The following is a 26,678-nucleotide window of genomic DNA, read 5'->3' as shown; positions in this document are numbered from 1 at the left end:
CAGACGGACCCGGCAAGGAGATTGCTGGGTGCGCCGCTTGCCGGGCCTTAGCAGCTGCCGACAAGCCAAGGGGCTCCGGCAAGCAGTACTGCAAGATCCACCACACCAAGGGCCACGACCTCCAGAACTGCTGACAAGTGAGCTTCTTGCTGAAAAGCAAAAAGCTGAGTACGAGAGGCGGGACAAGGAGAAGGACCAGGATGGTGCCGAGGGATCCGGCAAGAAGCGTGCCGGCCAAGGAGGCCGCCGCGGCAAGGACGACCAGTAAGAGAGGCCCGCCCGGGGCCGTGACAAGAGAAGATGAAGAGAAGATAGCATTCATCACCCCATGTGAAATATGGAAGCATACATGGATGACATAGTGGTCAAGACCAAAGACGGGTCAACTCTTGTGCAAGATCTGGAAGAGACATTTGCCAACCTGCGCAAGATCAACCTCAAGCTGAACCCTGAGAAGTGTGTCTTCGGTGTTCCGTCCGGCAAGCTTCTCGGGTTCTTTGTGTCGCAGTGCGGGATCGAGGCAAATCCAGACAAAATCAAGGCTATTGAGCAGATTGAGGCGCCCAAGCGAATCAAGGATGTGCGTCGGCTCACCGGCTGCGTCGCCGCCATGAGCCGATTCATCTCCAAGTCCGCCGAGCGCGCCCTTCCTTTCTTCAAAATCTTGAAGAAAGCAGGCCCAATGGAGTGGACCCCAGAAGCCGAGGCAACATTGCAGGATCTGAAGAAATACCTTTCCTCCACGCCAATACTGGTTGCGCCTAAACCACAAGAGCCGTTGCTGCTGTATCTGGCGGCGACGAATCAAGTGGTCAACGCCGCACTGGTGGCACAGATGGAGGTCGACGAGGAGGCAGTGACGGCGGCAGAACCAGCGGATAGCAAACCAAAGATTCCCCCTGCAGGGCCTGGTGCCGGCAAGGCGAGGCCCCCGGCAGAGTCTGATGCCACCAAGGAAGTGCCCGCGCGGTCGGGTGAGGTGGTGCAGAAGAAGAAGATGATGCAACACCCGGTTTACTTTGTCATCTCCCTCTTGCAGGGAGCTAGATCGAGGTACTCCGGTGTGCAGAAATTGCTCTTCGGCCTCCTTATGGCCTCGAGGAAGCTACGTCATTACTTCCAAGCCCACGAGATCACTGTCGTCACCCGCCTCCCGTTGCAACGAATACTGCATGACCCAGATGCAACCGGAAGGATTGTGGAATGGGCCTTGGAGTTATCAAGTTTCGGTTTGAAGTTTGAAAGTACCTCGACAATCCAGAGCAGAGTCTTGGCGGAATTCATTGCAGAATGGACCTCAACGCCTGACAAAGAAATCCAGGAGACCACTCTCCCCGGCAAGAAAGCAGACCGCGACTGGATCATGTACTTTGATGGGGCTTCTCGCTGCAAGGCGCCGGTGCCGGTGTGCTGCTCGTCGCGCCCACCGGAGAGCACCACAAGTACGTGATTCAGATGCACTTCCCCAGGGAGATGTCCACCAACAACACTGCTGAGTATGAGGGATTGCTCGCCAGTTTCAGGATTGCGGCAGACCTCGGGGTTAAGAAGCTCATCGTCAAGGGTGACTCGCAGCTTGTTGTTAGGCAGGTCAACAAGGATTACCAGATCCCATTGATGGAGGCCTACGTAGATGAGGTGAGGAAGCTGGAGGAACACTTTGACGGTATCCAAGCGAAGCACGTCCCCTGAATGGAGAACGACATCGCCGATTACCTGTTAATGCGTGCTGCATTCAAGCTACCTGTGGAACCAGGTACCTTTTTGCTCCGGTTAACTCAACCATCCGTCGAGCCATCAACGGGGCAGAACAAGCGGAGGAAGTCAGGTCCCGGCAAGTACTTTCCTACCGAGCCCCCTTGGGGCTGCCGGCAAGGGTGCTGTCGCGGACGCTGGGCCTGCCCACGAGCAACTGGCTCCGGCAGGGCGTCAAGCCCTGGCCGTAGAGACAGCCGCTCCCATGGCGGAAGAGATGCCTTTGGTCCTTGCCGTCGAGCCCCAGGCTCCGGCATGGGCGCAGCATACCGTCCAATTCCTCCAAACAGGGGAGCTTCCTGAGGAGCAGGAAGAAGCGGAGAAAGTAGCCCGTCGGTCCGCCCTGTACCAGTTCGTCGATGACGTCCTATACAGGAGAAGGCTGAACGGTCTGAAACTGAAGTGCATCCCCCGGGAGGAAGGATTGGAGCTGTTGGCAGAGATACATGGAGGCATATGTGGCTCCCACATAGGGTCGAGGGCCCTTTGCCGGAAAGGCGTTCCAGCAAGGTTTCTTCTGGCCCACCGCCCTCTAGGATGCGACGGCACTAGTAACAAAGTGTGAAGAGTATCAGTTCCATCCAAAGAAGCTTCATCAACTAGCTCAAGCCCTTCAAAAAATCCCTCTCTCCTGGCCATTCTCGGTCTGGGGGCTCGATATACTGGGCCCTTTCCCCCGCGCAGTCGGGGGCTTTGAGTACTTGTACGTTGCAATCGACAAGTTCACAAAGTGGCCGGAAGTGGAAGCAGTGAGAAAGGTAACTGCTCAATCAGCCGTCAAGTTCTTCAAGGGACTGGTCTGTCGTTTTGGTGTGCCAAACAGAGTCATCACCGACAACGGCACGCAGTTCACAAGCCACACCTTCATACAATACATTCAAGACCTCGGTAGCAAGGTCTGTTTTGCTTCCGTGGCACACCCACGGAGCAACGGCCAAGCGGAGAGGGCAAATGCTGAAGTGTTGCAAGGCCTGAGAACGAAGACCTTTGACAGGCTGCACAAGAGTGGAAGACGCTGGATTGATGAGTTTCCAGCGGTTCTTTGGTCGATCAGGACAACGCCAAATCGAGCCACCAGCCAGACACCTTTTACCCTGGTATACGGGGCAGAAGCAGTTCTCCCCATGGAACTCATATACGGGTCACCTCGAGTGCTCGCTTATGATGAGCTTGAGCAAGAGCAGTTGCGCCAAGATGACGCGACGCTCCTTGAGGAAGATCGTCTTCGAGCGGTTGTGCGAGCAGCACGCTACCAGCAAGCCTTGCGCCGCTACCATAGCCGCAAGGTTGATGCCCGAAGCTTTGAGGAAGGCGACCTTGTTCTTCGGCCCATTCAGTCGGCCAAGAATTCCAACAAGTTGACGCCAAAGTGGGAAGGCCGTTATCGGGTAATGCGAGTCACCAGGCCCGACGCAGTCCGCCTGGAGACCGAAGATGCTATCCCAGTGAGCAACTCCTGGAACATCGAGCATCTTCGCAAGTTTTACCCATAAGGCGCGGCTTGCCGGGCCTCCCGGCAAGCCACCTTTTGTACAAGCTTTGCCGGCAAGGCATGTAACCCTTCGTACAAAGCCAGGCGCAGACCCTGAGCATACATAAATGAAGCGCTGGCGCCCTAAGTTATAGCATGCATGCTAGGTCGAGTCTCGTCCTTGGTTAGGGTTGATAGTGCTTAGCGGCGACTAACCCCTAGCCTAGAGGTCGAGTGCGCGTCTATTTGTTTCTTTTCTGTCCTCCTTTGGTTCGCAGGGCACATGAGCACTTCTGCTGAGCTACTTGGAAGAAAGGAAACGGACCGGCGTCCCGACCCCGACAAACCAGAGTTGCCGGGGGCTGCAAGCACAAGGATCAAACCGCGGCAAGACAAGGTTGCCGGGGGCTGCAGATCCAGATAAGTCTTTCATCCTCTATCATGCATTTCGGAACGGAACTGGGATATGTGAAACCTCGTTTTATTTCTAGGCCACCGTGCTCCCCTTTTCTATACCCAAGGATTATCTCCTGGGCCCGGATTTGGTTGTAGTCGTGGTGGCAAGGAAGTAGAACGAGGAGCCTAAGCCCGCTTCATCCCTGCCTTCGCCAAGGGCGCGAGAATGGTCGAGCGAAGTGGGGGGACGGCAAGGCCTGTTGCCGGGTGAAAACATTTATCATAAATTGTAACAAGGATTCGCTCCTTGTCGCGGGGTCTACCCACGAACGAAAAACCCAGCAAACATCCCTTTTTCATTAAAAGCATCCCACACAGGTACAGTCCGTACGGAATGAAAAACATGAGCAAGGGGGATTACAAGCTTTAAATTTAACAAGGCCCAAAGGCTTACAGATTAAAAAAGAGATAAGATGCCCATGATCCCTTTCTTGTCCCTCTCCTCAGGAGGCAGGTCAAGGAGGCGAAAGGGAAAAAGGGGTGCCTAGGCGAGCTACGAGCAGCAGAAAGCACCGAGAGAACACCTCGGTGGCCGCCCACAGGTGGGCCGGTGATGACGGTGCCGGGAAAGGGGCTGGAAGACGAGGCGGCAGGACCGACAATACGCGATGAAGTCGTCGGTGCCCGCGTACTTCGAGTTGACGGCCTTGCCGCCCGCCCTCTTCCTCTTCCGCTGCCTCCCAACGCCAGCCGCCCAAGGAGACGGCCCCGAGAAGTTCAAGGAGCTGGCCCCACCCCCGGCAAAACTCTGCCGGAGGAGCAGCCAGGTGCAGATGCTGCTGCTGCCGCACCCGCCCAGGCGCGGGGCGTCCGACGCCTAGTCGGACTCGTCCCCGTCATCTGCCCCGTTGTCCTCCTCATCACTTTCGCTCGAGGAAGAGCTTCCATCGCCGGAATCTCCGTTCGAGGAGCTCTCCACGCAGCACTTCAGGCGAGTCCCGAAGTCTCCGAAGACCTTGACGGAGAGCAGGCCGTCCTCCATTAATTTGAAGTAGAGGACGAGCCCCGCCATCAGGCTGTGGATGCGAGCGAACGTCTTCCATCCACGACGGAGGTACATATCCCGAGGAGCCGGGAAGTCGACGTCGACCCGCGTGCCCCAATTCCCACAGCCCCTCATATGCAATCTGAGGGATTGGGGCGGGTCACGCTCCATCTCCAGAGCAAACGGGGCGGGAAGATGAAGACGGCGACGCGGAGGCCGGCACAGCCTGATAAAGAACTCGCGGGGCTGGTCTCCAACATGGCCTTCCATCGGAAAATGCATCATTGGTGGGGGCGAAGCCGGCGCGCTGCCCCGTCCTCCTCTTCCCCGAGCACTACGACCTCTACCCCGGCCTCGCCCACGGCCTCGCCCCCTCCCCCTTCCCCTCGCGGCCGGTTCCACCACCGCGGGCTCAGGAGGAGGAGGGACGCCCTGTCGAGCGACGACCCTCACTACCACCGTCGAAGGACCAGGATTCCCTTTCTCCATGTCGAGTGAAAGGAAGAAGCAGAAGCGAGAGGAGATAGATGACAGAAGAGTGCGGGACGCCATCCCCCCTTCCCCCTCCTTATAAAGGGGCGGGGTCAGGGCTCGGCCGCCGCGCTCGGCCAATCCAGCCACCAGAGGCGCAGGGAATCGGGACCGACCCGCTGCCCCAACCAGCGACGGCCCGGTTTCCCGCCTCCACCGCTTGCCACCCCAAGCGCATGGAGGACGCGTGGCGAACGTGCAGAATCGAGGGGACGGGTGAGGCGACCTCTCCCCACCCCATGATAATGGGGTGTGGACGCCTTGAAGACCGCGACCCGGCCCCACGCGGTAAATGAGCCACGCCTCCACGCCTCCCTCTTTTTATGGGGAAGGCGCGAGCCGCCTCTTTACTACGATGTGACGCATGCATGCGGGAACCGCCCCACGCATACCGCCCACGTCACGCACACCCCTCCACGCCACGCCGCGCCGCGCGAAAAGTTTTACCGCGGTAAAAACCGCCCCGCCTGCCCGCGCACCGTTTTGGGCCTCGCCCAACAATGTGTCGCGCTTATGTGTGGCCCAGGCCCGGGGGCTCCTGTCGGTGTACAAAAGGAGGGGCGCACTTTTGTACCCCTTTACCTGTGCACGGGCAGTCAGAGCCGCGCCCACGGTCACACCAAGCAGTACAGGGGAGGTGAGCCAAGGTAAGACCGAAGCCCAAGATAACCAGAGCAACGCCAAGGCCAAGACCACAAAGAGCAGAGGGACGAAGCAGGTTCCCCCGGCAAGACCCTTGCCGGAGTAGCTCGCCCCACACCAACAGAGTGAGCCACCCTTGAGCCCACGGTCCCCAACACCATCAACCACGTTGGCCCAGGGCTCGGGAAGCACCTCTGTGGTGGCATGCAGATCTTTGTGAAGACAAGACATATTCAAGATCAGATGAGGATTGGAAGACAACGATCCTCGGCAAGATCCTTACCGAAAAGAGCCACAAGACCCCCGGCAAGATTCTTGCCGGGGATGACAACACGCCACGGCAAGACCCTTGCCGAGCCCCCCGGCAAGGCTCTCGCCAAAGACGCCAACAGGGCCACTGCCAGGCCCGCACCAGCCAAGTCTCCACCGCCGTTCACATGCAGCTGCCAGCCCAAACCAGCTAGGCAGGCAACTGCGTGGCAGCATGCAGCTTCCAGGCCAACTCAGCAGGCGCATGTGTGGCGGCTTGCAGATCTTCGTGAAGACCCTACCACCGCGCCACCTCAGCTGCCTGCCTGCCTACATGGCACCGCATGCATCGCTGGCCAGGGCGCGTGTCGAAGCGAAGAGGAGCGGCGACGGACGGGACGGGCCTCGCCCCCGTCCCCGATAAAGCTAGGGGACACCTCAGCAGCGCATTAAATGCGACTTGTCCTGTAATACGAGCGATAAGCTCCCAATACTCTACGCCTTTCCACCTCCTGTATGCCACTGTGGCAGCCCCTTTCGCCTATAAAAGGAGGCCCATGGCATACTGGAGAAGGATTCGGCTCTTTCGAACCACACGCTCACCACAGCTAGTTCGAGAGCTCAAGAACTCTCTAAAATACACCCACCAAAGCAGGACTAGGGTTTTACGCATCCTCACGGCCCGAACCTGGGTAAATGATCCTTGTGCTGACTACTGATCCTGCTCTTCTTGCAACCACGCGCCCCGGCAACCGTAGTAGGGATTCTTGTGATCCCATAGGTGTCGTTCCACACCGACACAAGAACTCTTTCTTTGACTGTTCCATTTTGAACTACTTCAAAATCTTGTCAAGGTATGTACTCATTGAAAAAACTTATCAAGCATCTTGATCTATCTCTATAGATCTTGATGCTCAATATGTAAGCAGCTTCACCGAGGTCTTTCTTTGAAAAACTCCTTTCAAATACTCCTTTATGCTTTCCAGAAAATTCTACATTATTTCCGATCAACAATATGTCATTCACATATACTTATCAGAAATGTTGTAGTGCTCCCACTCACTTTCTTGTAAATACAGGCTTCACCGCAAGTCTGTATAAAACTATATGCTTTGATCAACTCATCAAAGCGTATATTCCAACTCCGAGATGCTTGCACCAGTCCATCAATGGATCGCTGGAGCTTGTACATTTTGTTAGCAACTTTAGGACCGACAAAACCTTCCGGTTGCATCATATACAACTCTTCTTTAAGAAATCCATTAAGGAATGTAGTTTTGACATCCATTTGCCAGATTTCATAAAATGTGGCAATTTGCTAACATGATTCGGACAGACTTAAGCATCGCTACGAGTGAGAAAATCTTATCGTAGTCAACACCTTGAACTTTGTCAAAAACCTTTTCCCCGACAAGTCTAGCTTTGTAGATAGTAACACTACTATCAGCGTCCCTCTTCCTCTTGAAGATCCATTTATTTTCTATGGCTTGCCGATCATCGGGCAAGTCAACCAAAGTCCACACTTTGTTCTCATACATGGATCCCACCTCAGATTTCATGGCCTCAAGCCATTTCGCGGAATCTGGGCTCATCATCGCTTCCTCATAGTTCGTAGGTTCATCATAGTCAAGTAACATGACCTCCAGAACATGATTATCATACCACTCTGGTGCGGATCTCACTCTGGTTGACCTACGAGGTTCGGTAGTAACTTGATCTGAAGTTACATGATCATCATCATTAGCTTCCTCACTAATTGGTGTAGGAGTCACAGGAACAGATTTCTGTGATGAACTACTTTCCAATAAGGGAGCAGGTACAGTTACCTCATCAAGTTCTACTTTCCTCCCACTCACTTCTTTCGAGACAAACTCCTTCTCTAGAAAGGATCCATTCTTAGCAATGAATGTCTTGCCTTCGGATCTATGAAGACACATTTCTCCGATTTGGGTTTGAGCTTATCAGGATGAAACTTTTTCACATAAGCATCGCAACCCCAAATTTTAAGAAACAACAACTTTGGTTTCTTGCCAAACCACAGTTCATATGGTGTTGTCTCAACGGATTTAGATGGTGCCCATTTTAACGTGAATGTAGCTGTCTCTAATGCATAACCCCAAAACGATAGTGGTAAATCGGTAAGAGACATCATAGATTGCACCATATCTAATTAAGTACGGTTACGATGTTCGGACACACCATTACGCTGTGGTGTTCCAGGTGGCGTGCGTTGCGGAACTATTCCACATTGTTTCAAATGAAGACCAAACTCATAACTCAAATATTCTACTCCACGATCAGATCGTAGAAACTTTATTTTCTTGTTACGATGATTTTCCACTTCACTCTGAAATTATATGAACTTTTCAAATGTTTCAGACTTATGTTTCATTAAGTAGATATACCCATATCCGCTCAAAATCTTGTGAAGGTTAGAAAATAATGATACTATCCGCGAGCCTTAACACTCATCGGACCTCATACATCAGTATGTATTATTTCCAATAAGTCAGTTGCTCGCTCCATTGTTCCGGAGAACGGAGTCTTAGTCATCTTGCCCATGAGGCATGGTTCGCAAGCATCAAGTGATTCATAATTAAGTGATTCCAAAAGCCCATCAGCATGGAGTTTCTTCATGCGCTTTACACCAATATGACCTAAACGGCAGTGCCACAAATAAGTTGCACTATCATTATTAACTTTGCATCTTTTGTCTTCAATATTATGAATATGTGTATCACTACGATCGAGATCCAACAAACCATTTTTATTGGGTGTATGACCATAGAAGGTTTTATTCATGTAAACAGAACAACAATTATTCTCTGACTTTAAATGAATAACCGTATTGCAATAAACATGATCAAATCATATTCATGCTTAACCCAAACACCAAATAACATTTATTTAGGTTCAACACTAATCCCGAAAGTATAAGGAGTGTGTGATGATGATCATATTAATCATGGAACTACTTCCAACACACATCGCCACTTCACCCTTAAATTAGTCTCTGTTCATTCCGCAACTCCCGTTTTGAGTTACTAATCTTAGCAACTGAACTAGTATCAAATACTGAGGGGTTGCTATAAACACTGGTAAAGCACACATCAATAACATGTATATCAAATATACCTTTGTTCACTTTGCCATCCTTCTTATCTGCCAAATACTTGTAGCAGTTCCGCTTCCAGTGACCAGTCCCTTTGCAGTAGAAGCACTTAGTCTCAGGCTTAGGTCCAGACTTGGGCTTCTTCACTTGAGTAGCAACTTGCTTGCCGTTCTTCTTGAAGTTCCCCTTCTTCCCTTTTGCCCTTTTCTTGAAACTAGTGGTCTTGTCAATCATCAACACTTGATGCTTTTCTTAATTTCTACCTTCGTTGATTTAGCATCACGAAGAGCTTTGGGAATCGTTTCTGTTATCCCTTGCATATTATAGTTCATCAAGAAGTTCTAGTAACTTGGTGATAGTGACTAGAGAACTTTGTCAATTACTATCTTATCTGGAAGATTAACTCCCACTTGATTCAAGCAATTGTAGCACTCAGACAATCTGAGCACATGCTCACTGATTGAGCTATTCTCCTCCATCTTGTAGGCAAAGTTCTGTCAGAGGTCTCATACCTCTCGACACGGGCATGAGTATGAAATACCAATTTCAACTCTTGGAACATCTCATATACTCCATGTCGTTCAAAACGTTTTTGAAGTCCCGGTTCTAAGCCGTAAAGCATGGTGCACTAAACTATCAAGTAGTCATCATACCGAGCTTTTGTCAAACGTTCATAACATTTGTATCTGCTCCTGCAATAGTTCTGTCACCTACCGGTGCATTAAGGACATAATACTTCTATGCAGCAATGAGGTTAATCCTCAGACCAAGTCCGCATCATTGCTACTAACATCTTTCAACTTAGTTTTCTCTAGGAACATATCAAAACATAAACGGGGAGCAACGAGCTATAGATCTACAACATAGATATGCTAATACCATCAGGACTAAGTTCCTGATAAATTAAAGTTCAATTAATCACATTACTTAAGAACTCCCACTTAGATAGACATCCCTCTAATCATCTAAGTGATCACGTGATCCATATCAACTAAACCATGTCCGATCATCACGTGAGATGGAGTAGTTTTCAATGGTGAACATCACTATGTTGATCATATCTTCTATATGATTCACTCTCGACCTTTCGGTCTCCAATGTTCCGAGGCCATATCTGCATATGCTAGGCTCGTCAAGTTTAACCCGAGTATTCTGCGTGTGCAAAACTGGCTTGCACCCGTTGTAGATGAACGTAGAGCTTATCACACCCGATCATCAAGTGGTGTCTCGGCACGACGAACTTTGGCAACGGTGCATACTCAGGGAGAACACTTTTATCTTGAAATTTAGTGAGAGATCATCTTATAATGCTACCGTCAATCAAAGCAAAATAAGATGCATAAAGGATAAACATCACATGCAATCAATATAAGTGATATGATATGGCCATCATCATCTTGCGCTTGTGATCTCCATCTTCGAAGCACCGTCATGATCACCATCGTCACCAGCGCGACACCTTGATCTCCATCGTAGCATCGTTGTCGTCTCGCCAACTATTGCTTCTACTACTATCACTACCGCTTAGTGATAAAGTAAAGCAATTACAGGGCGATTTCATTGCATACAATAAAGCGACAACCATATGGCTCCTGCCAGTTGCCGATAACTCGGTTACAAAACATGATCATCTCATACAATAAAATATAGCATCATGCCTTGACCATATCACATCACAACATGCCCTGCAAAAACAAGTTAGACGTCCTCTACTTTGTTGTTGCAAGTTTTACGTGGCTGCTACGGGCTGAGCAAGAACCGTTCTTACCTACGCATCAAAACCACAACGATAGTTCGTCAAGTTAGTGTTGTTTTAATCTTCTCAAGGACCGGGCGTAGCCACACTCGGTTCAACTAAAGTTGGAGAAACTGACACCCGCCAGCTGTTCGGGAACGTAGTAATTTAAAAAAAATCCTACGCACACGCAAGATCATGGTGATGCATAGCAACGAGAGGGAAGAGTGTTGTCCACGTACCCTCGTAGACCGAAAGCGGAAGCTTTAGCACAACGCGGTTGATGTAGTCGTACGTCTTCACGATCCAACCGATCAAGTACCAAATGCATGGCACCTCCGAGTTCAGCACACGTTCAACTCGATGACGTCCCTCGAACTCCGATCCAGCCGAGCTTTGAGGGAGAGTTCCGTCAGCACGACGGCGTGGTGACGATGATGATGTTCTACCGACGCAGGGCTTCGCCTAAGCACCTCTACGATATTATCGAGGTGGATTATGGTGGAGGGGGGCACCGCACACGGCTAAGAGATCCAAGGGATCAATTGTTGTGTCTCTAAGGGGTGCCTCCCTCCCCGTATATAAAGGAGTGGAGGAGGGGGAGGGGGCCGGCCACCCTTGGCGCGCCCCATGAGGAGTCCTACTCCCACCGGGAGTAGGACTCCCCCCTTCCTTGTGGGAGTAGGAGAGGAGAGGGAAGGAGAGAGGGGGGAAAGGAAAGGGAGGCGCCGCCCCCCCCCCCCCTCCTTGTCCAATTCGGACTGGGGGGGAGGGGGCGAGCGGCTGCCCCTTGGCCGCCCCTCCTCTTCTCCACTAGGGCCCAATAGGCCCATTAGTCTCCCCGGGGGGTTCCGGTAACCCCCCCCCCCCCCCAGGTACTCCGGTATATGCCCGATACTCCCCGAAACCATTCCGGTGTCCGAACATAGTCGTCCAATATATCAATCTTTATGTCTCGACCATTTCGAGACTCCTTGTCATGTCCGTGATCACATCCGGGACTCCGAACTACCTTCGGTACATCAAAACACATAAACTCATAATATAACCGTCATAGAACTTTAAGCGTGCGGACCCTACGTGTTCAAGAACTATGTAGACATGACCGAGACACACACTACTAGGAAAAGGGCTATAGATGGAATGGCCACTAATGGTGCACCAGACATGTGGTGCGCCATTGCTATGTAGCAGTGGCGCACCATGTGCTGGTGCGCCATTAGTGTGAAATAAACTAATGGCGCACCAGGCACACGGTGCGCCATTAGTAACAATTTTTTTTTCTAGACATACTAATGGCGCAGCAGGGCACAGTGCGCCATTACTAGTTCTAGCTAGTAATGGCGCATCAACAACACAGTGCGCCACTACAATATTTTTTTATTTTTTACTTTTTTGCAAAACTACTAATGGCGCACCCGGGGCAGTGCGCCATTACTAGTTTAAGCTAGTAATGGCGCACTGCTGCGTGGTGCGCCATTAGTGTCTTTTTTTTGCAAAACTACAACGCCGCCCCCACCTCCCCTCGCCTCGTCGCCCCACCGTCCCAACCACCCGCCGCCGCCGACGCCACCCGCCACCGCCCCGGCGCCCCTCGCCCCGTCGCCCCCCTCCCCTCGCCGCCCCCTTGCCCCACCTCCCCTCGCCCCGTCGCCCCATCGTCCCAACCACCCGCCGCCGCCGACGCCACCGCCCCGGCGCCCCTCGCCCCGTCGCCCCCCTCCCCTCGCCGCCCCCTTGCCCCACCTCCCCTCGCCCCGTCGCCCCAACCACCCGCCGCCGACCCCCGGCCCGCACCCTCCCCCACACCACCGTCGCCGACGACCCACCGCACCCTCCCCCGCTCCATCGGCCGTCGCCGCCGACCCCCGGCCCGCACCCTCCCCCACTCCACCGCCGCCGACGACCCCCCGCACCCTCTCCCCCGCACCCTCCCGGGCCCGCTCTACCGTCACAAATGAATGCAACTAAATTTGCAAAAAAAAAGCAGATTTGATTATATTTTCAAATAACAAATTTGATGATATTTTTTAAAAAAATCATTACTGTTTTTATAAAAAAATATTACTGTTATGATTTAAACAAGTTTGAACATATTTAAACACAAATAAATATCAAACAGCATTTTAAATGCATAAAAACAAAAATTGGGGAGCCTGGGAATCGAACCCAGGACCTCCTAGTGTGTGTGCTGCGTGCTGACCAATCGGGCTAGTGGGCGTGTTCTGATGGAGATAGGGATAGGTGGAATATAACCTGACCAGTCGGGCTATTATTAAAACAAAATTCTAATGGCGCACCAGGGGGAGGTGCGCCATTGCTAACCCACTCCACTTGTTCCCCTCGCACTGTGCGTGGCCTCTCCCTCCCTCCCTCGCCAGATCCCCCACTCGACCCCAACCGTACGCCGCCGCCCCCTTGCTCCGACCCCTCCGTCCGCCGCGCCTGCACGCCGTCGGCGACGCCACCGCCGATGTGGTCTTGCGCTGCCTCGACAACGCCGCCCCGACCCCCGCGGGACTCCACCCCCGCCGCCCCCGCGCCCCCCGAACGGGATCGGCCGAGCGCGCGCTGCCCGCTCCTTTCCTCTCCTCCTCCCTCCGACGAGGGCCTCCTCCAGCCCCTGCAGCAGCCGGCGAGCGCGGCCCCGACGCGCCCATCCCGCATGCCCCTGCCATCCTCCGCCACCGGCCCCTGCTCTCCTTCGACCGCGGCGAGCGAGGACCCGGTCGAGCTCGGACCCTGACCGCGACCCCTTCGCCGACCCCGACCCCGACCCCGACCCCTCCGGCGACCAGGTACCTCTCCTCCTTCCTCCTTCCTCCCTCTCTCCACCATTACCCATTCCCTCCCACCTCTCCAGCGCCGACTCCATCACCATCGACTGACTCCCTCGCAGTCGAGATTCGCCCCGTCGACGTCTAGCAGCCCAGCTCGACCTCCAGCCACTCCAGCTCCCTGGTGCGCCAAAAAGGTAGCAGCTCGTAGCCTCGTACATTGCTTTCAGTATGGGTCTAGAATCTCTAGCAGATAGTTCACTAGTATAACAACAATGGTCATTGTTTAGTATTTGGCACTTCTGTTTAGGTTAAAACAATGTTATTTTTTTGTTCTTTTGCAAAGATTAGAGTGCAGCAGCCCTGTAGATTGTGATTAATTACTATATGATTCAGTTCTAAATATTTTGTTTTATGATCCCAGTGCAAAGGAATTCATATTTTAGTTTACATCTGTCTATGTAGTGTGTTGTGAAGGACAAGTTTGAGAAGTGGTGGTGTCGCAAAGCAATCCTCTCCATTGACAGGTACAATGTCCACTCTTCCACATGTCTTATTTTTTTAATGCAATTGCTTCATTGTCATATTACATCATTAACTGTTATATATTCCAAATCGTGCAAAACTTCAATAGGGCAAACCTTATGTGATGATACAGGTTGTTAGTTGCTACTAGAAAGTGTTGAGAGATATTAAAGCGGTGTAACAATTGCTGTCGGGTTTAGCAACTGATATCTTCTTCATCTCCTTTTGCACTGCTTACATGTAAGGTATTGTAGTTTAGGTGCTTCTTTCACCAGCTGCAAAACAATGAATGTACCCCAAGATTTCTATTGGAACTGGACATGTGTTAATGCAATTAGGTGCTTCTTTCAACAGCTGCAAAACAATGCAATTTCATACGTTTTCACCAGCTGCAAAACATCATAAAAATACCATTAGGTACTTCCGTAAACACAAAAATAGAAACAATGCAAGACATGGCTTGTCTCTGATCCTCTGTTTTCTTTTTTCATTGGTTGCATTTTGATCCTAAATGGCAATCAATAAGTCTATTATTAGGAATCAGCAAAGTTGATTATCTATTCTACATAATTTCTAATCTGATGTTTGCATTTCCTAACTGTAGCATTTTTTCTCAGACCAAGGAAAATGAAATCGACTAAAGAAAGAAATAGCATTTACCAATTACCACTAACCATGGCACTAATGTTTCACCTTAGATCATATGTTTGTTCTCTGATACACATGTGGGAAACCTTCTAAACAACAACCTATTAATGGTAGTTGTTCTTTGTATTGTGGAATACATCGCATGTTTTATAAATTGGGTCAGATGTATAATTAGTCGATGTATAATCCTGGTACTAATTGGTCTCTTCTGCTGCTTATCAGAGATGGGGGGAAGCAGCCACCGCCGCTCTACCTCACCGGAGTACGAGTTGGATGCTTTCGAGTTCTTCAGTGTCATACTTGGGACTTCAGTATCAGCCACGAGGCAGGTATATTAAACGAGAGATCTCCCCTTCACCCATCTCATTATGATAACTATGTTGTTTGCTACATCACTCCTTGTCCCAAATTGCAGAGGCTGCCTGACACTTTTATGAACATGCTGGGTGAAGATCCGCCAGATAATGTGAAGCTCCGACAGGCCGGCAGCGGGGTTCGCAGGCTGTGGGACGTGGAGTTGGTGATTGAGGAGGGCCACATGTACCTGTGCCGTGGCTGGGAGAAGTTCTACAGTGCCTACGACCTGCGGACCGGGTACTTTCTTCTCTTCAGGTACGACGATGACGCCACAATGCTCATTGTGAAGGTTTTCAACGCGACTATGTGTCGCATGCGCTACGCTGACGACGAAGATGCCAGTGCGTTCTGCCTCTTCTTATTCCTCTACATTTGGCTTTGTCTCACATCGATTGTTAACGGTCATTGTTGCATTTGGACAGGCAATGGGAGCAGCAGCAACGACACTGGCTACAGCCAAAGCAGCAGCGATTATGGCTGTAGCAAAAGCAACAGCGATTCTGGCTTTAGCGAAAGCAGCAGCGATTCTGGCAGCAGCAAAGACAGCAAGAAGGATGATCCGGACTGGAGTGGGGGAGAAGAGGAGCAAAGTGGGGATAAGGAGCTGCAGGATGACGATGGGCGTCAGGCTGAGGATGACCTAGCGCTGGTGGTGGCTGACCATGACCAAGAGATGGTGGTGGCTGACCATGGGCAAGAGATGGTGGTGGCTGAGGATGACCTAGCGATGGTCGTGCCCGTCCTGCCTGAAGGTGGCCTCGCGATGGTGGTGGTGCCTGACAATGACCACGCACCGGTGGTGGCGCCGGCGATCCCACAGCTGGGCGACATGACCACGCCAATTGTGGTAGAAGACTACATCCCACAGCTGCCTCCACCGCCTCGCCGCTCTTGGCGCATCAGGCTGAGGAAGGAGAAGGAGAGGAACAATGAGAACTGAACTATGTCAGGTATGTCAGTTTCCTATATGCTTCTATGCTTATATGCTTAGTTTATATGCTTAGTCTCCCATAGGTTAGTCTAATATGCTTATATGCTTATATGCTTATGCTTAGTTTATATGAGAAAAGAAGACTATATGCTTAGTTTATATGCTTAGTTTTCTAATATGCTAACTTAGAGAGCTTATATGCTTAGTTTCCTATAGGTTAGCTCCAAAATTACTTATGTTAGCACAAAATGATCAACTTTACATAATAAGCTTATAGTCTTCTTCTTATTCTTCTTCTTATTCTTCTTCTAGTATTCTTCTAGTGTTCTTCTTCTTCTAGTATTCTTCTAGTCTTCTTCTTCTAACTTCTTGTTTATCATTTTGCAGATTTGATTTAATTCACGGAAGCTTGCATGGATGGAGTGCTTTTATTTTGTATCAATGTGAAACTTCTGTGAATTGATGGATAACGGTGTTGGATGAACAATGTGAAACTTTTGTAATATGTAACGATGGAACTATGTGTTGGCTATGTATGTATATATGATGAAACTTGTGTGTTGGATATGATTGTTATATGGATGCTTGTTGTATATATATGTGTGTTGGATATCTCATATGTGAAATAGTGACCTGAGATTAAGAAAAAATGATTTTTTTTTTAATTGTTACTAATGGCGCACTTCCATGTGGTGCGCCATTAGTATACCAGCTACTAATGGCGCACCTGCGGGATACTAATGGCGCACCTGTGGTGCGCCATTACTAAAATATTCTAGTGGTGTGGTACTAATGGCGCACCTATAGTGCACCATTAGTAGCCAAAATAGGTGCGCCATTAGTAGGCCTTTTCCTAATAGTGACATCTCCGGTCAATAACCAATAGCCGAACCTGGATGCTCATATTGGCTCCCACATATTCTACGAAGATCTTTATCGGTCAAACCGCATAACAACATATGTTGTTCCCTTTGTCATCGGTATGTTACTTTCCCGTGATTCGATCGTCGGTATCTCAATACCTTGTTCAATCTCGTTACCGGCAGGTCTCTTTACTCTATCTGTAATGCATCATCCCGCAACTAACTCATTAGTTGCAATGCTTGCAAGGCTTATATTGATGTGCATTACCGAGTGGGCCCAGAGATACCTCTCCGACAATCGGTGTGACAAATCCTAATCTCGAAATACGCCAACCCAACAAGTACCTTCGGAGACACCTGTAGAGCACCTTTATAATCACCCAGTTACGTTGTGACGTTTGGTAGCACACAAAGTGTTCCTCCGGTAAACGGGAGTTGCATAATCTCATAGTCATAGGAACATGTATAAGTCATGAAGAAAGCAATAGCAACATACTAAACGATCAAGTGCTAAGCTAACGGAATGGGTCAAGTCAATCACATCATTCTCCTAATGATGTGATCCCGTTAATCAAATGACAACTCTTTGTCTATGGCTAGGAAACATAACCATCTTTGATCAACGAGCTAGTCAAGTAGAGGCATACTAGTGACACTCTGTTTGTCTATGTATTCACACATGTATCATGTTTCCGGTTAATACAATTCTAGCATGAATAATAAACATTTACCATGATATAAGCAAATAAATAATAACTTTATTATTGCCTCTAGGGCATATTTCCTTTAGTCTCCCACTTGCACTAGAGTCAATAATCTAGATTACACCGTAATGATTCTAACACCCATGGAGCCTTGGTGTTGATCATGTTTTGCTCGTGGAAGAGGCTTAGTCAACGGGTCTGCAACATTCAGATCCGTATGTATTTTGCAGATCTCTATGTCTCCCACCTGGACTTGATCCCGGATGGAGTCGAAGCGTCTCTTGATGTGCTTGGTTCTCTTGTGAAATCTGGATTCCTTTGCCAAAGCAATTGCACCAGTATTGTCACAAAAGATTTTCATTGGACCCGATGCACTAGGTATGACACCTAGATCGGATATGAAATCTTTCATCCAGACTCCTTCATTTGCTGCTTCCGAAGCAGCTATGCACTCCACTTCACATGTAGATCCCGCTATGATGCTTTGTTTAGAACTGCACCAACTGCCAGCTCCACCGTTCAATATAAACACGTATCCGGTTTGCGATTTAGAATCGTCTGAATCAGTCTCAAAGCTAGCATCGACGTAACCATTTACGACGAGCTCTTTGTCACCTCCATAAACGAGAAACATATCCTTAGTCCTTTTTAGGTATTTCAGGATGTTCTTGACCGCTGTCCAGGGATCCACTCCTGGATTACTTTGGTACCTCCCTGCTAAACTAATAGCAAGGCACACATTAGGTCTGGTACACAACATTGCATACATGATAGAGCCTATGGCTGAAGCATAGGGAACATCTTTCATTTTCTCTCTATCTTCTACAGTGGTCGGGCATTGAGTCTTACTCAACTTCACACCTTGTAACACAGGCAAGAACCCTTTCTTTGCTTGATCCATTTTGAACTTCTTCAAAACTTTGTCAAGGTATGTGCTTTGTGAAAGTCCAATTAAGCGTCTCGATCTATCTCTATAGATCTTGATGCCCAATATATAAGCAGCTTCACCGAGGTCCTTCATTGAAAAACTCTTATTCAAATATCCTTTTATGCTATCCAAAAATTCTATATCATTTACAATCAACAATATGTCATCCACATATAATATCAGAAATGCTACAGAGCTCCCACTCACTTTCTTGTACATACAGGCTTCTCCAAAAGTCTATATAAAACCATATGCTTTGATCACACTATCGAAACGTTTATTACAACTCCGAGAGGCTTGCACCAGTCCATAAATGGATCGCTGGAGCTTGCACACTTTGTTATCTCCCTTTGGATAGACAAAACCTTCCGGTTGCATCATATACAACTCTTCTTCCAGAAATCCATTCAGGAATGCAGTTTTGACATCCATTTGCCAAATTTCATAATCATAAAATGCGGCAATTGCTAACATGATTCGGACAGACTTAAGCATCGCTACGGGTGATAAGGTCTCATCGTAGTCAATCCCTTGAACTTGTCGAAAACCTTTTGCAACAAGTCGAGCTTTATAGACAGTAACATTACTGTCAGCGTCAGTCTTCTTCTTGAAGATCCATTTATTCTCGATGGCTCGCCGATCATCGGGCAAATCAACCAAAGTCCATACTTTGTTCTCATACATGGATCCCATCTCGGATTTCATGGCCTCAAGCCATTTTGTGGAATCTGGGTTCACCATCACTTCTTCATAGTTCGTTGGTTCGTCATGGTCTAGTAACATAACCTCCAGAACAGGATTACCGTACCACTCTGGTGCGGATCTTACTCTGGTTGACCTACGAGGTTCTGTAACAACTTGATATGAAGTTTCATGATCACCATCATTAACTTCCTCACTAGTTGGTGTAGACGTCACAGGAACCAGTTTCTGTGATGAACTATTTTCCAATAAGGGAGCAGGTACTATTACCTCATCAAGTTCTACTTTCCTCCCACTCACTTCTTTCGAGAGAAAATCCTTCTCTAGAAAGGATCCATTCTTGGCAACGAATGTCTTGCCTTCGGATCTGTGATAGAAGGTGTACCCAACAATTTCCTTTGGGTATCCTATGAAGACACATTTCTCCGATTTGGGTTCGAGCTTATCAGGTTGAAGCTTTTTCACATAAGCATCGCAGCCCCAAACTTTAAGAAACGACAACTTTGGTTTCTTGCCAAACCATAGTTCATAAGGCGTCGTCTCAACTGATTTTGATGGTGCCCTATTTAACCTGAATGCGGCCGTCTCTAAAGCATAACCCCAAAACGATAGCGGTAAATCAGTAAGAGACATCATAGATCGCACCATATCTAGTAAAGTACGATTACGACGTTCGGACACACCATTACGCTGTGGTGTTCCGGGTGGCGTGAGTTGCGAAACTATTCCGCATTGTTTCAAATGTAGACCAAACTCGTAACTCAAATATTCTCCTCCACGATCAGATCATAGAAACTTTATTTTCTTGTCATGATGATTTTCAACTTCCCTCTGAAATTCTTTGAACTTTTCAAATGTTTCAGACTTATGTTTCATTAAGTAGATATACCCATATCTGCTTAAATCATCTGTGAAGGCGAGAAAATAACGATACCCGCCGCGAGCCTCAACATTCATTGGACCACATACATCAGTATGTATGATCTCCAACAAATCAGTTGCTCGCTCCATAGTTCCGGAGAACGGCGTTTCAGTCATCTTGCCCATGAGGCATGGTTCTCAAGTACCAAGTGATTCATAATCAAGTGATTCCAAAAGTCCATCGGTATGGAGTTTCTTCATGCGCTTTACACCAATATGACCCAAACGGCAGTGCCACAAATAAGTTGCACTATCATTATCAACTCTACATCTTTTTGGTTTCAACATTATGAATATGTGTATCACTACTATCGAGATTCATCAAAAATAGACTACTCTTAAAGGGTGCATGACCATAAAAGATATTACTCATATAAATAGAACAACCATTATTCTCAGATTTAAATGAATAAACGTCTCGCATCAAACAAGATCCAGATATAATGTTCATGCTCAACGCTGGCACCAAATAACAATTATTTAGGTCTAAAACTAATCCCGAAGGTAGATGTAGAGGTAGCGTGCCGACGGCGATCACATCGACTTTGGAACCATTTCCCACGCGCATCGTCACCTCGTCCTTAGCCAGTGTTCACTTAATCCGTAGTCCCTGTTTTGAGTTGCAAATATTAGCAACAGAACCAGTATCAAATACCCAGGTGCTACTGCGAGCTCTGGTAAGGTACACATCAATAACATGTATATCACATATACCTTTGTTCACCTTGCCATCCTTCTTATCCGCCAAATACTTGGGGCAGTTCCGCTTCCAGTGACCAGTCTGCTTGCAGTAGAAGCACTCAGTCTCAGGCTTAGGTCCAGACTTGGGTTTCTTCTCTTGAGCAGCAACTTGTTTGTTGTTCTTCTTGAAGTTCCCCTTCTTCTTCCCTTTGCCCTTTTTCTTGAAACTGGTGGTCTTATTGACCATCAACACTTGATGCTCCTTCTTGATTTCTACCTCCGCAGCCTTTAGCATTGCGAAGAGCTCGGGAATCGTCTTATCCATCCCTTGCATGTTATAGTTCATCACGAAGCTCTTGTAGCTTGGTGGCAGTGATTGAAGAATTCTGTCAATGAAGCTATCATCCGGAAGATTAACTCCCAGTTGAATTAGGTGATTGTTATACCCTGACATTTTGAGTATATGCTCACTGACAGAACTATTTTCCTCCATCTTGCAGCTGTAGAACTTATTGGAGACTTCATATCTCTCAATCCGGGCATTTGCTTGAAATATCAACTCCTGGAACAATTCATATGCTCCATGACATTCAAAACGTCGTTGAAGTCCCGGTTCTAAGCCGTAAAGCATGGCACACTGAACTATCGAGTAGTCATCAACTTTGCTCTGCCAGACGTTCATAACATCTAGTGTTGCTCCTGCAGCAGGATTGGCACCTAGCGGTGCTTCCACGACGTAATTCTTCTGTGCAGCAATGAGGATAATCCTCAAGTTACGGACCCAGTCCGTGTAATTGCTACCATCATCTTTCAACTTTGCTTTCTCAAGGAACGCATTAAAATTCAACGGAACAATAGCACGAGCCATCTATCTACAACAACATAGACATGCAAAATACTATCAGGTACTAAGTTCATGATAAATTTAAGTTCAATTAATCATATTACTTAAGAACTCCCACTTAGATAGACATCCCTCTAATCATCTAAGTGATCACGTGATCAAAATCAACTAAACCATAACCGATCATCACGTGAAATGGAGTAGTTTTCAATGGTGAACATCACTATGTTGATCATATCTACTATATGATTCACGCTCGACCTTTCGGTCTCAGTGTTCCGAGGCCATATGTGCATATGCTAGGCTCGTCAAGTTTAACCTGAGTATTCTGCGTGTGCAAAACTGGCTTGCACCCGTTGTAGATGGACGTAGAGCTTATCACACCCGATCATCACGTGGTGTCTGGGCACGACGAAACTTTGGCAATGGTGCATACTCAGGGAGAACACTTCTATCTTGAAATTTAGTGAGAGATCATCTTATAATGCTACCGTCAATCAAAGCAAAATAAGATGCATAAAAGATAAACATCACATGCAATCAATATAAGTGATATGATATGGCCATCATCATCTTGTGCTTGTGATCTCCATCTCTGAAGCACCGTCATGATCACCATCGTCACCGGCGCGACACCTTGATCTCCATCGTAGCATCGTTACTATTGCTTCTACGACTATCGCTACCGCTTAGTGATAAAGTAAAGCAATTACAGGGCGATTGCATTGCATACAATAAAGCAACAACCATATGGCTCCTGCCAGTTGCCGATAACTCGGTTACAAAACATGATCATCTCATACAATAAAAAATAGCATCATGCCTTGACCATATCACATCACAACATGCCCTGCAAAAACAAGTTAGACGTCCTCTACTTTGTTGTTGCAAGTTTTACGTGGCTGCTACGGGCTGAGCAAGAACCGTTCTTAACTACGCATCAAAACCACAACGATAGTTTGTCAAGTTAGTGCTGTTTTAACCTTCTCAAGGACCGGGCGTAGCCACACTCGGTTCAACTAAAGTTGGAGAAACCGACACCCGCCAGCCACCTGTGTGCAAAGCACGTCGGTAGAACCAATCTCGCGTAAGCGTACGCGTACTGTCGGTCCGGGCCGCTACATCCAAGTATACCACCAAACCAAAGTATGACATGCTGGTAAGCAGTATGACTTGTATCGCCCACAACTCACTTGTGTTCTACTCATGCATATAACATCAACGCATAAAACCAGGCTCGGATGCCACTGTTGGGGAACATAGTAATTTCAAAAAAAAATCCTACGCACACGCAAGATCATGGTGATGGATAGCAACGAGAGGGGAGAGTGTGTCCACGTACCCTCGTAGACCGAAAGCGGAAGCGTTAGCACAACGCGTTTGATGTAGTCGTACGTCTCCACGATCCGACCGGTCAAGTACCGAATGCACGGCACCTCCGAGTTCAGCACACGTTCAACTCGATGACATCCCTCGAACTCCGATCGAGCCGAGCTTTGAGGGAGAGTTCCGTCAGCACGATGGCGTGGTGACGATGATGGTGTTCTACCGACGCAGGGCTTCGCCTAAGCACCGCTACAATATAATCGAGGTGGATTATGGTGGAGGGGGCACCACACATGGCTAAGAGATCCAAGGGATCAATTGTTGTGTCTCTCAGGGGTGCCTTCCTCCCCGTATATAAAGGAGTGGAGGAGGGGGAGGGGGCCGACCACCCTTGGCGCGCCCCATGAGGAGTCCTACTCCCACCGGGAGTAGGAGAGGAGAGGGAAGGAGAGAGGGGGGAAAGGAAGGGGGGCGCCCCCCCCCTCCTTGTCCAATTTGAACTGGGGGGAGGGGCGCGCAGCTGCCCCTTGGCCGCCCCTCCTCTTCTCCACTAGGGCCCAATAGGGCCATTAGTCTCCCCGGGGGGTGCCGGTAACCCCTCGGTACTCCGGTATATGCCCGATACTCCTCGAAACCATTCCGGTGTCTAAACATAGTCGTCCAATATATCAATCTTTATGTCTTGACCATTTCGAGACTCCTCGTCATGTCCGTGATCACATCCGGGACGAGGAACTACCATCGGTACATCAAAACACATAAACTCATAATATAACCCTCATCGAACTTTAAGCGTGCGGAACCTGGATGCTCATATTGGCTCCCACATATTCTACGAAGATCTTTATCGGTCAAACCGCATAACAACATACGTTGTTCCCTTTGTCATCGGTATGTTACTTGCCCGAGATTCGATTGTCGGTATCTCAATACCTAGTTCAATCTTGTTACCGGCAAGTCTCTTTACTCGTTCTGTAATGCATCATCCCGCAACTAACTCATTAGTTGCAATGCTTGCAAGGCTTATATTGATGTGCATTACCGAGTGGGCCCAGAGATACCTCTCCGACAATCGGAGTGACAAATCTTCATCTCGAAATACGCCAACCCAACAAGTACCTTCGGAGACACCTGTAGAGCACCTTTATAATCACCCAGTTACGTTGTGACGTTTGGTAGCACACAAAGTGTTCCTCCGGTAAATGGGAGTTGCATAATCTCATAGTCATAGGAACATGTATAAGTCACGAAGAAAGCAATAGCAACATACTAAACGATCAAGTGCTAAGCTAACGGAATGGGTCAAGTCAATCACATCATTCTCCTAATGATGTGATCCCGTTAATCAAATGACAACTCTTTGTCTATGGCTAGGAAACATAACCATCTTTGATCAACGAGCTAGTCAAGTAGAGGCATACTAGTGACACTCTGTTTGTCTATGTATTCACACATGTATCATGTTTCCGGTTAATACAATTCTAGCATGAATAATAAACATTTACCATGATATAAGGAAATAAATAATAACTTTATTATTGCCTCTAGGGCATATTTCCTTCACCAGCCACCTGTGTGCAAAGCACGTCGGTAGAACCAGTCTCGCGTAAGCGTACGCGTAATGTCGGTCGGGGCAGCTTCATCCAACAATACCGCCGAACCAAAGTATGACATGCTGGTAAGCAGTATGACTTGTATCGCCCACAACGCACTTGTGTTCTACTCGTGCATATAACATCTACGCATAAAACCAGGCTCGGATGCCACTGTTGGGGAACGTAGTAATTTCAAAAAAAATCCTACGCACACGCAAGATCATGGTGATGCATAGCAACGAGAGGGAAGAGTGTTGTCCACGTACCCTCGTAGACCGAAAGCGGAAGCATTAGCACAACGCGGTTGATGTAGTCGTACGTCTTCACGATCCGACCGATCCAAGTACCGAACGTACGGCACCTCCAAGTTCAGCACACGTTCAGCTCGATGACGTCCTGCGAACTCCGATCCAGCAGAGCTTCACGGGAGAGTTCCGTCAGCACGACGGCGTGATGAAGGTGATGATGTTGCTACCGACATAGGGCTTCACCTAAGCACCGCTACGATATGACCGAGGTGGAATATGGTGGAGGGGGGCACCGCACACGGCTGGGAGAGATCAATAGATCAACTTTTTGTTTCATGGGGTGTGTCGTGGTTTTGTCACGGCAGATGTCCTAAGGAAAGGACTTAGTCGTGGAGCCATCGCACGGGTTAGCTTAAAGGGGTTAAAGCGGACAAGGGACACAGAGAGTTTATACTGGTTCGTCCCCTTGCGGTGAAGGTAAAAGCCTAATCCAGTTGTTGTGGAATTGCTAGGGTTACGATGACCAGGGAGCGAATATGCTTTGCCTGAGTCTCGAGTTGTTGTCTGTTGTTCTAAACCGCCGCCGGGTCGTCCCCTTATATACATGGGTTGACGCTCGTCGGTTTACAGAATCCCGAGGCCGGCTCATAAACGTGTCCGGCTCGGTATCTGCTCTATCTTACAACACAAGTTTACATACCCATACCGGTTTATGTCTACAAGCCTTCAACCGGCTTTGGGCCCTGGGCCTTCATAAAGCGTCACCGTCTTGTCTTCATGGGCTTCAGGCATAGTGAACTACTATGGGGTTAACCCGGCCTCTCCTGGCCGGTTTATGCTCAGTAGTAATATCCCCAACATTAGGCCCCAGATTGATTTGAACTGGTTCATGTCAATCCTCAATACTTCAGAAGAATCTTCTTCAGCACCTTCACATAGTCTTGTAAACCGCCATGACGTCACCTTCTAGGACCATGATAAATCGCCATGACATCATCTGTTATTAAAAACTACGTATAACCCACCTTCATTAATGGGCCTCCGACAATCGAGGCAACAGAGCTGTCACATATCCCATTTTTTCGGGCTCCTCGATTCTCGCGCCTACCTTTTATCCATTCACCTTATAAATAAGGCCGAGGGGTCCCTTTCACTTTTCCCCTTCGTGCCTCTTCGCGTCATCTTCTTCCTCGCGCCGACCGACCCTCAAGCTATGCCGCCGCCGTCGTCCTTCGCCTCTGCCTCAACGACGGCCGTTGTATCAACCTGACCGTACCAGAGAAACGCGGCGATCCTCCGCTGCTTCCTCAGCACCAGTAAGTTCCTTCTTTCCTCACTCCAGATCCACCATTAGGGTTCGGTGTTCTTCATAGCTCTTCAAAGTTCTTGAAGCTGTTCTTCCTTGTTCCTCTTCAGTAATACCAATTCTTCAGTAATACCAATGGCTAGTTAGATCTGATTTCTCCAACGCCCTTGTAGTTTAAACTCCTTTTTTCTTTGTTAGGGCTTAAAACTCATCTGAACTTGCTGAACTCTTCAAACGCTTGAACTAGGTCAGAATATATTTTAATTTTCCTACGCACGGTGGATCTGAAATTACCATGTCTCGTCATGAAACTTGTTTTTCCTTCACTTACGCACCTTTAGACATATATCTTCAATATCAGATTAGGCGGTTTAACCTCATAGAAA

At 48.5% G+C, this 26,678-nt stretch overlaps 1 pseudogene; it reads left to right on the top strand.

The window, feature by feature from the left end:
- Nucleotides 1–26,678, top strand: part of LOC123142724 (uncharacterized) — a 96,267-nt pseudogene that overhangs the window by 40,431 nt on the left and 29,158 nt on the right.

This window comes from Triticum aestivum, chromosome 6D (genome assembly GCF_018294505.1).
Source record: "Triticum aestivum cultivar Chinese Spring chromosome 6D, IWGSC CS RefSeq v2.1, whole genome shotgun sequence".
Taxonomy (NCBI): domain Eukaryota; kingdom Viridiplantae; phylum Streptophyta; class Magnoliopsida; order Poales; family Poaceae; genus Triticum; species Triticum aestivum.
This window is presented reverse-complemented; position numbering and strand designations above follow the sequence as displayed.